The sequence below is a fragment of the Erythrolamprus reginae genome, chromosome 5, assembly GCF_031021105.1.
Source record: "Erythrolamprus reginae isolate rEryReg1 chromosome 5, rEryReg1.hap1, whole genome shotgun sequence".
In the NCBI taxonomy this organism is placed as follows: Eukaryota; Metazoa; Chordata; class Lepidosauria; order Squamata; family Dipsadidae; genus Erythrolamprus; species Erythrolamprus reginae.
Genome location: NC_091954.1, coordinates 24,287,851 through 24,303,908, shown reverse-complemented (window position 1 = coordinate 24,303,908; position 16,058 = coordinate 24,287,851). Strand labels below are relative to the sequence as shown.

Genomic DNA, 16,058 nt, shown 5'->3' with positions numbered 1-16,058 from the left:
ACATATATTTGGTCACTATATGGCAGAATCGGTACCAGTACCAAACGGTGTATTCTCCTTTAGGAATCTCTTGTAAAATGATTGGCTCCCCCGTTGCATAACTCATGCTGCCTAAACGGTCGGAGTGGTGTGAAGGGGGTGCCCTTGGGGCTCACCTACATCATTTCCGATTCCCGGTTATGAGGGGCGTGGCTTACCAGGCTGGGTGCAGGCAAGGCATGCCTCAGCCTAACCAGGCATTAGTTGCACAAGCATTAGTTGCCCAAGCATGTTGTGTTTAGGAAACTCCACCCCATTTAGCGATTTCTGCAGGTCTTTCTGTTAATATTTAATAAAGTGACCATTTTTACCCAGTTTGGTGTCCGAGTGTTCATTTCCCATCCTATGCAAAACATTTTCTTTGTTGTGTTGTTGTTTGAGTATTCATGGGAAGCTGTACAAAATCCTAATTGTAGTATTCTCCAACTGTTTTTCTCATAGATAGAAATACAAAGGATTGTACTTGCAAACAAATTGCATTCTTTCATTTATTCAATTTATAGATGTGCCAGGGTTTGTTTTAGTTTCTCTTTTCAGGTATCCTAAAAGGCTTATTTTAAACAAAAACAACAACAGTATTAGAATGCCTGTGTAGATTGGTATGGTTGAGTCCGGGCACTATATTATTCTATGTAAGCCATAGCTACTCCAACATAATTGAAACATTTCCCTGATTGAACTAAATAATTTTAGGTTAACTACTTTGGTGCCAACAGAAATCCTAGGATCTTGGGCAATTAGTATATGATAAAGGTAAAGAAATTTTTAAGAAGTAAATAAGGATGCATGACAATTGAAAATAATCATTTTGGCCTAAATGTAATAAAATTTAACAGATAACGGAAAGCAAATAGATGAGATGTGATAGCAAATGGTATTGTAAGTCTGTATGATATTGAAAAGGTTTATATGAAAGTTTTCCAGGTGATAAAAGTAAAGGAGGCAGCATTTTGTTGGATGATAAATACCAAATGTAAATTCATTGTATTGTATTTAAGTTTGAAGGTATATGATATTGCACTGTCTAAAAGTGGGGGGAAAAACTTTTACCCACAAAAAAGAAATCCTAGGACAGTGATGGTGAACCTATGGCACGGGTGCCACGGGTGGCATGTGGAGCCATATCTGCTGGCATACGAACTGTTGCCCTAGCTCAGCTCCAATGTGGATTTCTGTGTCGGCCAGCTGATTTTTGGCTTGCACAGAGGCTCTTGGAGGGCGTTTTTGGCTTCCAGAGAGCCTCTGGGGGGGATTGGGGAGAGTGTTTTTATCCTCCCCTGGCTCCTGGGAAGCCTTTAGAGCCTGGGGAGGGCAAAATACGAGCTTACTGAGACCACCAGAAGTTAGGAAACAGGCCATTTTCAGCCTCCAGAGGGTCTCCAGGGAGTGGGAGAAGTTGTTTTTGCCCTCCCCAGGCATTGAATTATGGGTGTGGGCACTCACACATGTGCAATAGAGCGCACACATGCTCTTCCAGCACCAAAAAGGTTCACTATCACTGTCCTCCTCCATTACCAAATTTGGCTATTTAGTGATACAAATGTGCCATATGAAGGTCACCAAAGCAAGTCAGAATGACCATCTGCAGGCCACCTTGCTCATATGTAAACGTTGTTGAACGATTTATTAGGTTTTAAACAATACAGTCAAAAGACTGTAAGGTTTTATTTATTGTACTGGATTTATATTAAGGGAATATATTATAGTTTTGGTTTGGTTTGTCCTTACAGCTTCACTCCTCTGAGTGAATCATTGTTGCTGTTGCTCAGTTGACAAGTCAGGTCCATTCTTTGTGATCCTAGATGCGAAGCCGCCCCCACCCACTCCGTCCTCCAACTCGTCTTCCCGAGTCTAGAACTTTATATTTCCTGCAGGATTGTACGTTCAGACATTCAATAAACCTGCCAGAGAGATTTATTGAAATAAACAGAAGAGAAAATTAATATGAAACCAGAAGTATTTTTAATAGGAATATCTGATCAAAAAATTGAAAGGAAATGCTGGCATATCATATCACATATACTATTAACAGCAGTAAGAATATCCCTGGCACAATACTGGAAAATGGTGACGTACCAACTGATAATATAATTTTTAGAAAAATCTTAGAATGCACAGAATTAGATGAACTGACAATAGAACTAAACCAGGATTCAGAATACTTTGAAGTTTGGAATTTGTTCTATAATTGGCTGGAAAAGAAGAATAAAAGAAGAAAGACGGTGTATAAATGTATATATTGATGTTTAGTTAAAGGATGAATGTAGGATTTTATAGATTTGATTGTAAAGGATACATACATTTTCTAATAGATAAAAACTGCAAAGGAAATACAGTTTATATGAATGATCCTATAAATGAAAATTTAATGTTAAGACAATTTACCGTAGAAAGGCCATAGAGGTTGATGGTCATATTTGTAAATGGGTTGTTTTATCTTGTTTATATGTTTGTCCTTATTTTAATGTTTTGTTAAATGTTTTTAAAAAGAATTGTAATCCGGAGACTTCATACGATTTCCTTGCTTACTTGCTTGTCTTGCTATGTCTTCTCATCACGCCAACCTCCTCTTCAAACTGGGGCTATCACCTTTTGTAACGTCCAAAATGAAATCTTTAGTATTCCACACCGCCTTTGGAAGCCTGAGACCATTTTCTAAGCGCAATTCTCAAAGCCATTCATGAAAGCCTGAAGGCGACCTCCATAACATTGCACAAGAAGTCTCGCCCACCGCCCCGCCCCCTTTCACCCGCAAACTCTTTGAAGCAAAAAGGAAACCCTTCCCGGAGGCGGGGAAAGCGCTCCCGTGACGTAGACACGCTGCGTTGCATGACAGGAGGACGGAGGCACAGGCGGGCCGAGCCTAGAGTGGGCGGAGTCAAGGGCTGGGCTCAGCAGTTCGCTTTGCCCGGTTGGGCGGAACGCTTCCTGCCTGCTCCCCCCCCCCCCTTAGCCCGGCGTTGGTCTCGCTCACTCCGGAACCCTGGGGTAGGAAGTGCATACGCCCCCTGTGGGAAAACCGACAGGTAAGACTGGAGAGGGGAGGGGAGGGTGGAAATTCCCAATGGCGGGAGAGTCGGGCAATGATGAGTGAAGGGGAGCGGGCCTCAAGTCTCCAGCCGGATTGGAAGTCACGCAGAGTCGAATGGCTAAAGTAGGAGGACCAGCGGGGCGAAGGTCTCCTCTTACCTAGCTCCAGAGCGAGGAAAGTTGCCCTCAATCTATTTCCACTTTAGGAATAGCGCCGATCCCCAATATTCTCTTTTTTGTGATGCAAAGCCGGTGTTTTCCTTTACCTTCGTCCTATTCCTGCTCTCTGCTTACGTGTTGTTGTTGTTAAAGCCTTTGCTTTGTAACTCTTCTGCCCCATACACCTGAAAAGCGTAACCCGTTGCTTTCCCGTTACATCCATACCTATGTGCCTTCCTTTCTGGGACTCTGGCGTGTGATGTGTGATGCATATTCTTATATATAGAATGTTTCTGAAGCACGTCCAATATGAATATAATAGGAGTTAGCATGGAAAATAAATAGACAATGTGGGATAAGCATTGCTGCATATTTGTAAGCTGTAATAGGAATATAATAGGAATTAGCATAGAAAATAAATAGACAGTGTGGGGTAAACATTGGTGCATATTTGTAAGTTGTAATAGGAATATAATAGGAGTTAGCATGGAAAATAAATAGACAATGTGGGATAAGCATCGTTGCATATTTGTAAGCTGTAATAGGAATATAATAGGAATTAACATGGAAAATAAATAGACAGTCTGGGGTAAAGGTTGGTGCATTTTTGTAAGCTGTCTGTATCCTGAGTGTTGGAGACACCCTTGACTGTGTAAAGTTAACTCTTGCTAAGAAAACTGCAGTTGTAGGAGTCAGCGCTGACTCAAAGGCACCAAATAAAAAATAAAAGTTAAATGTATGTTCATAATCATCTAATAGTAGAAGTGAGCACTCTGCCAGAGCTGTGAATGCTGCGACAGTGGTGCTCACAAATGTCTGCCCAACATGTGGCAGAACTTTTCATGCTCGCATAGGCCTTACCAACCACAAGCGTACAAATAGAGTAGAATAGAATTTTATTAGCCAAGTGTGTTTGGGCACACAAGGAATTTGTCTTGGTGCATATGCTCTCATCATACATAAAAGAAAAAGATACATTTAGGGGTCAAATAAGTAATGACGAAACAATCAATATTAATAAAAATATTAGGATACAAGCAACAGGTTACAGTCATACAGTCCTAAGTGGGAGGAAAAGGATGATAGGAATGATGAGAAAAACTAGTAGAATAGAAGTGCAGATTTAGTAAAAAGTCTGACAGTGTTGAAGGAATTATTTGTTTAGTAGAGTGATGGCGTTCGGGAAAAAACTGTTCTTGTGTCTAGTTGTCTTGGTGTGCAGTGCTCTGTAGCAACGTTTTGAGGGTAGGAGTTGAAACAGTTTATGTCCAGGATGTGAGGGGTCAGTAAATATTTTCCTTGCCCTCTTTTTGACTGGTGCAGTATACAGGTCCTCAATGGAAGGCAGGTTGGCAGCAATTGTTTTTTCTGCAGTTCTGATTAAAGAAAGAACATTCTTTGTTGTGCTTTTTTGATGATGTTTTTGATGTTAGGTGACCATTTTAGGTCTTGAGATATGATAGAACCTAGAAATTTGAAGGTCTCTACTGTTGATACTGTGTTGTCTAGTATTGTGAGAGGTGGAAGGGTGGAAGGGGTTCTCGTAAAGTCTACCACCATTTCTACGGTTTTGAGTGTGCTCAGTTCTAGGTTGTTCTGGTCAGACCACAAGGATAGTTGTTCAACTTCCCCCGTCTGTATGCGGATTCATCATTGTCTTGAATGAGTCCGATCACTGTTGTATCATCTGCAAACTTCAGTAGTTTAACAGATGGATCATTTGAGATGCAATCATTAGTGTATAGAGAGAGCACACAGCCTTAGGGGGCACCTGTGCTAATTGTATATGTACAAACCATTCGATGTCAATCCATTTGATGTCACCCACATCACGTATAGCTCACAACCCATTTGATGTCAATATCCTCTTCAAACCCGATGGATGAACAGCACCATCATCTATCTCAGAAGAAGGACCCAAAGGTGCTTTTTCGGGAGGCAACTGAACTTTTTTATTTTGAAAATGTTTCACTTCTCACCCAAAAAGCTTCTTCAGCTCTGACAGATAGTGAGGGATGGAAGGATTTATATTCCTTGCTGATAGCTGGTAATTTGCATTTACAGAATAGTTGAAGCACTTGGAGATTTATCTGTGTCCTTAGGGTTGTCTGAGTGGTACTCCTGGTTCCTGTAGTCTGCAATTTTTCCTTTGGAAATCCATTCCTACTCCACACTATTCAAAGGGTGCTCATCCCAAATTGTATAGCTAAGAAGATTCAGAAGAAAGAGTGTCATCTTTGTTATCCTTCTGTATCTGCCTGGATCCATTGATAGGTTAACTGGAGATGATAAAAAGTGTGTGGCATACCTCAGCCACACTTCTTTCCAACTTTTGAGTTATTTTTGTAGGATGCTTAAAAACCCTTAAAAAAAAACCCTACTGTAACTCTTTGCCAGTTGTACTAAATATTGGAAAGTTAGGCTGTTTTGTAACATTGCCCTTATCAAACCTCAGTTATATCTTTATCCAGAAGACAAAATTTTCTTGCTCTCTGACTCTAATGGCCTATATTTACCTAGAAGCCCTTAAGGGGATTTTCAGCAATCTTTCCATAATCTCTATAGATATCTTGCACAAGCCAATTAGCTGTAGGATGCTTACATTTAGAAAAATGCTTAAAATTAGAGCCAAAAGCTACCTGGGGTAGAGTTGCTTATTGTGAAATAATAGAATCAGAGCCTAGTTTCAATTTATTTCATTATAGTCAACTCCACCTCAGATAGTCCTAGACTTGCAACCACAATTGGGACTGGAAATTAGGTCTTTAAGCAATGAGATTGTTAAGTGAATCCTGGCCTTATTTACAACCCTTTTTGTCACAGTCATTAAGTGAATCATACAACTATTCTTCCCCCCTCCCAATAGTTTTTAATTACTGCACCATTCTCAGAACTTTCAATTGATGATAATTTTTTTCTAAAATCTTAGTCTATTTAGAGTTTCAATAATATGGCAAAGAGGGATGAAAGGATATTGTGTGGTTACTGAGATTTTCCAGCTGAATCATACATCACATTTAAAACTAATATAGATTCTGATAAGATGATCTAATGTGATTAACATATCAACATTAGAGCATGTGTTCATTGAATACATCTCCCTGCAAAACATGGAATGCTTTTAGGTTTATTTAATTTTGGCTTAATGTGAATTTGTGGTATGACCTTATAGCTGAATGGTGACACAATTAACTCCAAAATGACTAAACCTCTACAGAGGAAGATAACTTTTTAATAATATACTACTGTACTGTGAACTCTAAATAGTATGGTAAATATTCCAGAGTATAAATTCCATATTTATATTTTTCTTTTAAAAATATTCTTATTTTTAAAGAATGTAGAGTGACTTACAAAGTTATCCTCACAACAATTTGTCAGATCTCTTTAGCAGCACTCAGAATTGGAAGTGAACTTTAGAAACAAGTGTGGCTCCAGTTAGTAAGTTTTATAGTGACATTTATTGAAAATGACAGCCCAAGAATTCTGACCAGGAGTTTGCTTTCAAAAATGAACTCTAAATATAGATTATTCAATGCGGTTAGCTTTTTCTTTTTCTTTCCTCCTGTATTTATGCTATGTTTTTTTGCTGAATTTGAAAATTAAGGGAGACTAGGATATATATATATATATGTCATACACACACATATATATACAGAGATATCTCGTCTTAGGAACTTAATTGGTTCCATGACCAGGTTCGTAAGATGAAAAGTTCGTAAGATGAAGCAATTTTCACCATAGGAATCAATGTAAAAGCGAATAATGTGTGCAAGCCCAAAACTCAGAAACCTGGAAGCCGAGACCTCACCGCCGAAGGAGGCTTGAGCCTCCCAGTCCTTCCCAACCCTCCCGCACATCGCTCTTGGCTGGAAGGATCCCCCATAGTAGGCCGGTAGAACTGTCTCCCGAGCCCTCTTGCCCGGCGGGAGGTGAAGCGCTGGGGTGGGGGGTGTCAGGCCAGCCCTCCTGCCTCGCCCCAGCCAAAAACCCAAAGCCTCGCCGCAGCTGCTGCAGGAGGCTTAAGCCTCCCGGTCGTCCCGCCCCTCGCCTATGGCCGGCAAAAGCTGCCTCCCAAGCTCTCTTGCTCGGCAGGAGGACCAGGAGGCTTAAGCCTCCTTCGGCGGCAAGGCTTTGCGTTTTTAGCTGGGGGGGAGGCAGGAGGGCTGGCCTGAACTCCCCCCCCAGCGCTTCACCTCCCACCGGGCAAGAGGGCTTGGGAGGCAGTTCTGCCTGCCACGGGCGATGGGCGGCACAGAGGGGCGGGGATGACCGGGAGGCTTAAGCATCCTTCGGTGGCTGCGGTGGCAATGAGGCTTGGGTTTTTGGCTGGGGGGGAGGCAGGAGGGCTGACCTGGCACCCCCCAGCGCTTCGCCTCCCGCTGGGCAAGAGAGCTCAGGGCTCAGGAGGCAGCTTCTGCGGGCCATGGGCGAGGGGCGGGACTGAGAGGCGGAGAGGACCGGGAGGTTATAGCTTTTGGGGTTTGGTGAAGAAACTACAGTCAGGTAGTTCATTCCAGGCGTTGATCATTCTATTGCTAAAGTCATATTTTCTGCATTAATTTAATTTAATTTAATTTATTTTAATTTAATTGACTTTTTAGCCGCCCTACTCCTTTTGGACTCTGGGCAGCGTACAGTAATAAAGTAATTTAATATAAAATCAAAAAATCAATAATAAACAACATAATAGAACAATGACAATAATGACAGTTAAAAACCCCCAAAGTACAACAGTTATTCAACAAACATTCATACTTCTTGGGCTGGGCTAGTTGATCTTGCTCAGTGACCCCAGGTCTGCTGGCAGAGCCCTGTTTTCACACCCTTTCAGAAAGCTAGGAAGGTGGGGGAAGTGTGAGTCTCTGGGGGTAGTTAATTCCACAGAGTCAGAGCCGCCACAGAGAAGGCTCTCCCACATGGCTCTGCCAATCGGCACTGTTTGGCCGTCAGGACCTGGAGAAGGCCGACCCTGTGGGTTCTAGTCGGTCGCTGGGAGATATATGGCAGAAGATGTTATATATCTTGCATAGATATATTTACAGGTATATATCTTGCATTTAAAGATATATTTGCATAAAGTTGTATATATCGTATTTTCTGCATAAAGTCGTATATATCTTGGATATTGCTTATATAGCAAATACAGTGATACCTCATCTTACAAACACTTCATCATACAAACTTTTCGAGATACAAACCCAGGGTTTAAGATTTTTTGCCTCTTCTTACAAACTATTTTCACCTTACAAACCCACCACCACTGCTGGGATGCCCCGCCTCCGGCCTTCCGTTGCCAGCGAAGTGCCTGTTTTTGCACTGCTGGGATTCTCCTGAGGCTCCCCTCCATGAGAAACCCCACCTCCGGACTTCTGTGTTTTTGTGATGCTGCAGGGGAATCCCAGCAGTGCAAAAATGGGCGCTTCGCTGGCAACGGAAGTCCGGAGGTGGGGTTTCCTAGCGAGGGGAGCCTCAGTGAAATTGCAGCATCGCAAAAACACAGGTGGGGTTTCCAGGACTTCAGTGTTTTTGCGATGCTGCGATTTCACTGATGCTCCCTTCACTGGGAAACCCCACCTCTGGACTTCCGTTGCCAGCGAAGCGCTCATTTTTGCGATGCTGGGATTCCCCTACTGCAGTGATTTTCAACCTTTTTTGAGCCGCAGCACATTTTTTACATTTACAAAATCCTGGGGCACACCACCAACCAAAATGACACAAATAAATAAATACATACATACATACATACATACATACATACATACATACATACATACATACATAACCCCCTCGTATATACAATCCCATGTAACATCCCCTTATAAATACAGTCAATCATCAATCATCCCTACTCAAATTTATATCTCATTTCTGGGTACTTCTCCTGTCTTTCCCCCTTTTCTCTCTCATGTTTGTCATTTCTCTCTCTTCCTCCCTTTTTCCCTCATTCCTTTTCCCTCTCACTTCTCCTCTTTTTCCATCCCTGTCTCTCTCCCCCCTTATGTGTGTGTGTGTATACACACTGGAACCATTTCCAAAACCAGTTGAGGGCTGGGGTTTTTTCTCTTTTATTCTTTTCAAAAACAGGTGTGGGCTGGGGGGCGTTTCTTATTATTTGGGTGCTTTTTACCATATGCTTCAGGAATCACCCCTCTCTCTCTCTCTTTTGTTTCTCTCTCCTCTCATTCTCTGCCTCAATCATTTCTCCTTTTTTCTCCCCTTTTTGTTCTCATTTATCTCTCTCCTTTCCTCTCCCTATCTGTCTCTCTTGCTTTCTCTCTCTCTTGCTATCTCTTTTTCTCTCTTATTTTCTTTCTCTCTCTCTTGTTCTTTCTCTCTGTCTCTTTCTCTCCCTCCCTCTTTCTCTCTCTTTTTCTCACTTTCTCTCTCTTATTTTCTCTCTCTCTCTCTTGCTTTCTCTCTCTCTCTCTCTTGTTTTCTTTCTCACACTCTTTCTCTCTCTTGTTCTCTCTCTTGCTATCTCTTTCTCTCCCCCTTTCTCTCTCTCTCTTTCTCACTTTCTCTCTATCTTGCTGTCTGTTTCTCTCACTCACTCTCGTTCTCTCTCCGTTCTTCTCAGCGGAGGCTGGCGAAGGTGATATTCAATGTTGGGGGCGCGCGGGCGGTTGCGCGTGCTCCCTACCCCCCTGCTAGCCGCTCGGAATATTCAAAATAAGAAAAGCCTTCACCGGCGAAGGTTTTTCTTATTTTGAATATTCCGAGCGGCTAGCAGGGGGGTAGGGAGCGCGCGCAACCGCCCGCGCGCCCCCGACATTGAATATCACCTTCGCTGGCCTCCGCTGCCCTGTCTCTCCTGCAACCCCCTTGCTGAGAGCCCGGGACGAAAGTGCTCTCGGCAAAGGTGAGACGGGCAGGGCGTGCGTTCCGGGTGCTGGAGGAGCCACGCCGAAAAGCATGAGACAGCGGAGGAGGAGAGGGGACGGGCGGGGGGCAGCGCCGAAAGGCCGAGGGGGCTGGAGGCACCGTGGGGAGGCAGGGGCGGCCACGGCTCCCTTCCCTTCTGCTGCCGGCGCCTCCCCGCCCCCCCGCGGGCTGGCAGGGGGATGAGGAGCGCGCGGCCGTGAAAAAGGGTGCATGCGGGGGTATTTTGGGGTGCGCGCGTGCACACACGCGCAGCTTTCAGGGAAGCGACGAGAAGCCATGGGCGCGAGGGGGCCGACTTTCAAAGCAACCTTTGCCAGCCTCCCGCGGGAGGGTGCCAATAGCGGCGGCGGCGGGGGGCAATAGTGGGGGGGGCCCGAGCCGCCTCGTGGCACACCTGACCATGTCTCGCAGCACACTAGTGTGCCGCGGCACACCGGTTGAAAAACACTGCCCTACTGGGATTCCCCTGCAGCATTGCAAAACACAGAAGTCTGGAGGTGGGGTTTCCCATGGAGGGGAGCCTCAGGGCAATCCCAACAGCGCAAAAACGGGCGCTTCGGCTGGCAAAAGGGGTGAATTTTGGGCTTACACCCATTAATTGCTTTTCCATTGATTCCTATGGGAAACATTGTTTCGTATGACAAACTTTTCATCTTAAGAACCTCATCCTGGAACCAATTAAGTTTGTAAGACAAGGTATCACTATACTCTGTTGCACTTTGTGACAAACTGGTTTGCTCTGAAGCTGGCCTGACTTACCTACTACTCTGCTTTCCAGAGTGTTTTAGAATTCTCCCTTCTCCTTTTCAACCTCTGGGAAAGGTGATCTGTTAACATAGGCTATGGCATCTTTAATATCTGGTGATACTCAATTATATATTTCTGCCCCTGGCTGTTCAAATGAAATTGTCAAAGATCTCTCCCAATACCTGGATGCTGTGAAGGTCTGGATGGAGGAAAACAGGCTTGTTTTGACTATTCCAAGATCACATGCCCTTGAAGTTTGGTCCCATGAGTCCTGGAACTGGAGAGACTCCATCCTTGACCCTGAGTAGGGTTGCAGAGCCATGTTTTGATTCAGTGTGCAATTTGGGGGTCCTCCTAGACTCCTAGCAGATGCCAGAAGAACAACCATGGTAAAAGGGGATTACGCAACTTCATCTTTTGTGCCAGTTGTTAATGAGTGTGCAGAGTGATCTCTGTATACCTGTGCAGTATACAGGTCCTCAGTGGAAAGCAGGTTGGTAGCAGTTGTTTTTTTCTGCAGTTCTAATCATCCTCTGAAGTCTGTGTCTGTCTTGTTGGGTTGCAGAACCAAACCAGAAGAGAATTAAATTATATAGAATTAACTGCCGAAACATCCAATTATTGACTGCTAAAACATCCAATTATTTTATGCATATTTTCAAATCAGATACTGTCGCCTTGTTGTGAACTTTATAGAAATCCTATTATCCTACTTTATCAAGAGAAAAACAATGATTTTAATATTCTTGCTGGCTTCTTTCACAACTGAGATTGAGATTATTTGTGGGACTATCTTTCCCCAACATACCTACCCATCCCACTAGGTCACATAGTAGGATCATAAATATTACAAAGAAGATCAACAAAGATGATTAAGATGTCTGGAGGCTAAAACATATGAAGAACGATTGCAAGAATTAAATACACCTAGTTTGATAAAAAGGATTAGGAGCGACATGATAGCAGTATTCCAATATTTGAGGGGCTGCTGCAAAGAAGAGGGGAGGTCAACCTGTTCTCCAAAGCACCTGAAGGCAGGACAAGAAGCAATGGATGGAAACTAATCAAGAAGAGAACTATAGAACTAAAGAGAAATTTCCAGACAGTTAGAACCATCATTGGAACAGCTTGCCTGAAGAAGCTGTTGGTGCTCCAAAACCAAAGTGTTTTAAGAAGAGACAAATTGGACAACCATTTGTCTGAAATGGTATGATCTCTTCTGCTTTAGCCAAGGGTTGGATTAGAAGACCTCCAAGATCCCTTCCGTTATTCTGTGATTCTGTCCCATCTGATGGCACCTTGGAAATACACCTCTTCAGAACAGGTTCCCACTTTGTGTTTCAAGGGAAGTTTTATCCTTCAATCCTTGGCTTGCCATCCAAGCATCGGGGGTTGGATGGGGGTTGAGTCAAGAGGCTAATAGCATGGTTGGTCTAGTGCCTAGTGAGAAGGTTTTATTTTTATTATTTTTTATTGGGTGTTGTGACCCACTTAGGACCATTATATGAGATAGGTGGCTGTATAAATTCTTTAAATAAATACATGCAGGCACTTAAATATAAAGCTTATAACCCTTTAGAGTAGCTTTATATTTTGCTGGGATCATGTGGCTGCTCTCCCTCATTATTTTCTGGTCCTGGGAAAGAAGATTGATTTTTAAAGTGTTGCAGGCAGATTGTTCAGCCCCTTTTTTTCTCTCTTAATAATTTCACTGCACCATGAAACTATGAAATAGTACTTACTATGCAGTGGTCAGCTTCCCTTGACCACCAGAACAGAAACATTTTAAGGGCTAGAATATTGCAAAATATTCCTTCCAGCAAAGTTGATGGAAGGCCATAGCAGCAAGCCAAGAAAGCACTTTTCTAGATGCTTGCATGCCTTTCTGTTTAAATAGCAGGTTGGGTTATAAGCTTTATGGGTGCCCAGAGGTGTCAAAAATAGCTAAGCTCATAAAATGCAAACAAACTTAGCAAGATCTGTGTTCATCTTTTGGTGCTACGCAGATACTAAGAAGCCATGTAATGCAAATTAAGAATAAACACGATCATACAAATAATAATCACAAAATGTTAAACTTGGAAATAAATCTGAGTTCTAAAGTCAGCAAAGAAGTTGTTCTATTAAAAACTAAAAGATACAATCCAATTTTTGCTGAGTAAACATATTACTAGTCACAGGATCTGTGACATTTTTCAATCTTGACAACTTTTAAGATGTCTGGACTTCTAGAATCTCCAGTACGCTGCCTGGGGAATTCTGGGAGTTGAGGTCCAGGACAAATTTGCCACAATTGAAAAATACTGGTCTGTGAGGATGCCAGTGAAAAGTCGGGGGGGGGGGGGCATATTTGTATGTATTAGGGTAGATATGAAGTGTTTTTTTATCAGTGTCATACACACATATACTTTGAGAGCCTGATGCTAATAATAAAAATGCTGGAAAAAGCTGCCATGGCTTTCCTTATCTTATTTGCCCCAAAAATGTTTTTGGAAAGACCTTTTATGTCTCAGAGGTATTATGGAAAATTAATCATGTCTGCTACTGCAAAGGTTCTGCTTATAATTTTCTGTCTAGTATCCATAAATAATCATTTTTTGAATAAGTGGATGGACTATCAGGACTCAATTTTATTTGTCTGGCTTAGGCATAAAATGGCATAATGGACTTGATATATTAATTACTTTCCCAATCAATAGCTTCATTTTAGGTATACTAGATTGGTCAGCCTTCATGAAATTATAAATAAATGCTGAGTTGTATATATAAAAGTAGAATAAAGAATGTGGAATGAGTGCATTGTTGGTTTTAAACCTCAAAATGTTCAAGCAGAGATTATTTATTCAAGATACAGGTAGTCACATTAAGCCCCAAATCTTTGTTGCTAACCGAGCCATTTGTTAAGTGAGTTTTGCCTCATTTTACGACTTTTCTTGCCACATTTGTAAAGTGAATCACTGCAGTTGTTAAATTAGCAACATAGTTGTTAAGTACATCTGGCATCCTCATTGACTTTGCTTGTCAGAAGGTTGAAAGGGGGATCACATGATCATGGGACACTGCGACCAGAGGAGGGTTCCTCCCCGTTCAGACCAGTTGCCCGCAACTGGTTACACACTGCTGGTGACAACACAAGCAGTTTCTGTCGGTGCTGTCTGTGGACACCATCATCTTTTCAAATTGATTTTGGGGGGGGGATTGTTTTTTTGGGGGGTGGGGGGACTTTTTTCTCGATTTTTTTCTTCTGCGCATATGCAGAAGCTGAGTCCCGGCACTGCGTATTTGCTGCCATTTTGTTTTTGTGGTTTTTTGAATTTTTTTTGAATTTTTGGCACTGCATACGCGCACATGTGTACGAAGCATGTACACAAACGCATGGCATGACCACATGGTGCGCAATTTTCACGCAGCCACTTGGCGCGGGAGGAAGTGAACTGGTGGCGAGGTAAGTTACAACCCACCCCTGATTGCAACTATCATAAATATGAACAAATAGGAAGAGAATATAGAAAAGTTAATAAGAATTTATAATAGAAATTGGATTTAATGTCAGAAGTTATTTTTTAATATATAAAAATATAAGAAAGTAAGGTTTAAAATATTGGATTGGTAACAGTTGGTTTTTTTTAATATAATAGTAGATTTGTGGATTTGTCTTTTTTATATTTCTTTATTTTTATTAATTAGGAGAAGGTTATATAAGGATTTTTGTTTTTAAAGAAAAATGTATAAGAAGTGGAAGAAAGCATGACGGCTTATATAGATTTGAAAGATGATAGACATAATGAGTTAACATCGTTAAAAAGAAGTTAATGGTGAATTTATTTAGAAGAAATTTGGTTATCTAGATGTCAAAATTAGAGGTCGAGTTTGGGAGTTTGATATGTACCGAAAGTAAATAATTTGGAATTGGAAATTTATTTTTGGGATTATGCACGTCTAACTAATGAGATACAGTACTGTTTTTATTGTAACACAAATAAAAGGTATTTTGTAATGTATTGAAAAAGTTTTACACCAGAAAAATAAATGCTGGTAAATAAATAAATATGAACCAATTGCAAAATATCTGAATGTAAGTCACCTGACCGTGGGGAAGCTGCAGTGGTCATTAGTATGAAAAACGGTCATAAGTCACTAATGCCATTGTAACTTCAGTCACTAAACAAACTGTTGTAAGTTGAGGACTACCTGTATTTACTCTTTTATCTTATTGTTACTGCTTTGTTCCTTTATAATCTAACTGTATTTCAGCAAAAAGGCTCCGTGTATTAGTAGCTTTTTAAATACTGTAGTAGAATTTGTGGGTGGAATCTTTCTAATAAATAATAATCTTGAATTAACCAAAGAGGTGAGTTAGTTGCCTTGGCAGTGGTATCTTGATTCAGTTTTGGCACACAGAAATACAGGTAATCTCCCTTTTAGCAACTATTTGGGGATATGAAAGTGATGAAAATGTAAATTTACAATTAATCCTTGCATTTAGGACTTTCACAGCAAAGGAAACCTGAACAAAGATAATGCATACAGTCTTTGACTTACAATTGTTCTTTTAGTGACCATTCAAAGTTACAACTGCTCTGAAAAAATTGACTTATGACCATTTTTCACACTTGCAACCATTGCGGCTTCCCAACAGTCATGTGATCAAAATTCAGACGCTTGGCAACTGATTTAGATTTATGTCAGGCACAGTGTCGCGGGGTCATCTGATCACCTTTTGCAACTGCCCAACAAGCAAAGTCAATGGGGAAGCCAGATTCACTTGACAACCATGTTACTAACTTAATACTGGCAGTGATTCACTTAGTGACTGTTGTAAAACAGGGTAAAATTTACTTAATAGCAGAAATTTTGGGCTCTATTGTGGTCGTAAGCATATCTGTGGGTTCACTTAGAGACTGCTTTGTTTAACAGCTGAGTGGTTGGTCTCAAATACGGTCACTAAACAAGGACTACCTGTAAAGAATTTCAGGGATAGATGCAGAATAAATTATCTTTTTGTAACCAGCATTAATCATGGAATGGAAAACAAAACTGGTTTTAAGGATGGACCTAACTGAGCATTATTTTGTCTGAAGGATATTTTCGTTGTTGTTGTTGCTGGTGGGAAAGGCCTCCCTAGCTGTTTCCAAAATGGAAAAATAAATCATGGGAAATGTTCCATGGACTGCAGCCAATACATTTCAGTTGAGGAG

The 16,058-nt window shown here is 41.6% G+C and overlaps 1 protein-coding gene across 1 annotated transcript in view; it reads left to right on the top strand.

Annotated features, from left to right (window-relative positions):
• The first annotated feature begins 2,911 nt into the window (after positions 1–2,911).
• Positions 2,912–16,058, top strand: part of MICU1 (mitochondrial calcium uptake 1) — a 191,229-nt gene continuing 178,082 nt past the window's right edge. The window contains exon 1 of the mRNA XM_070752267.1: positions 2,912–3,065. The gene's annotated coding sequence lies outside the window, so the exon portion shown is untranslated. The remainder of the gene's footprint in view (positions 3,066–16,058) is intronic.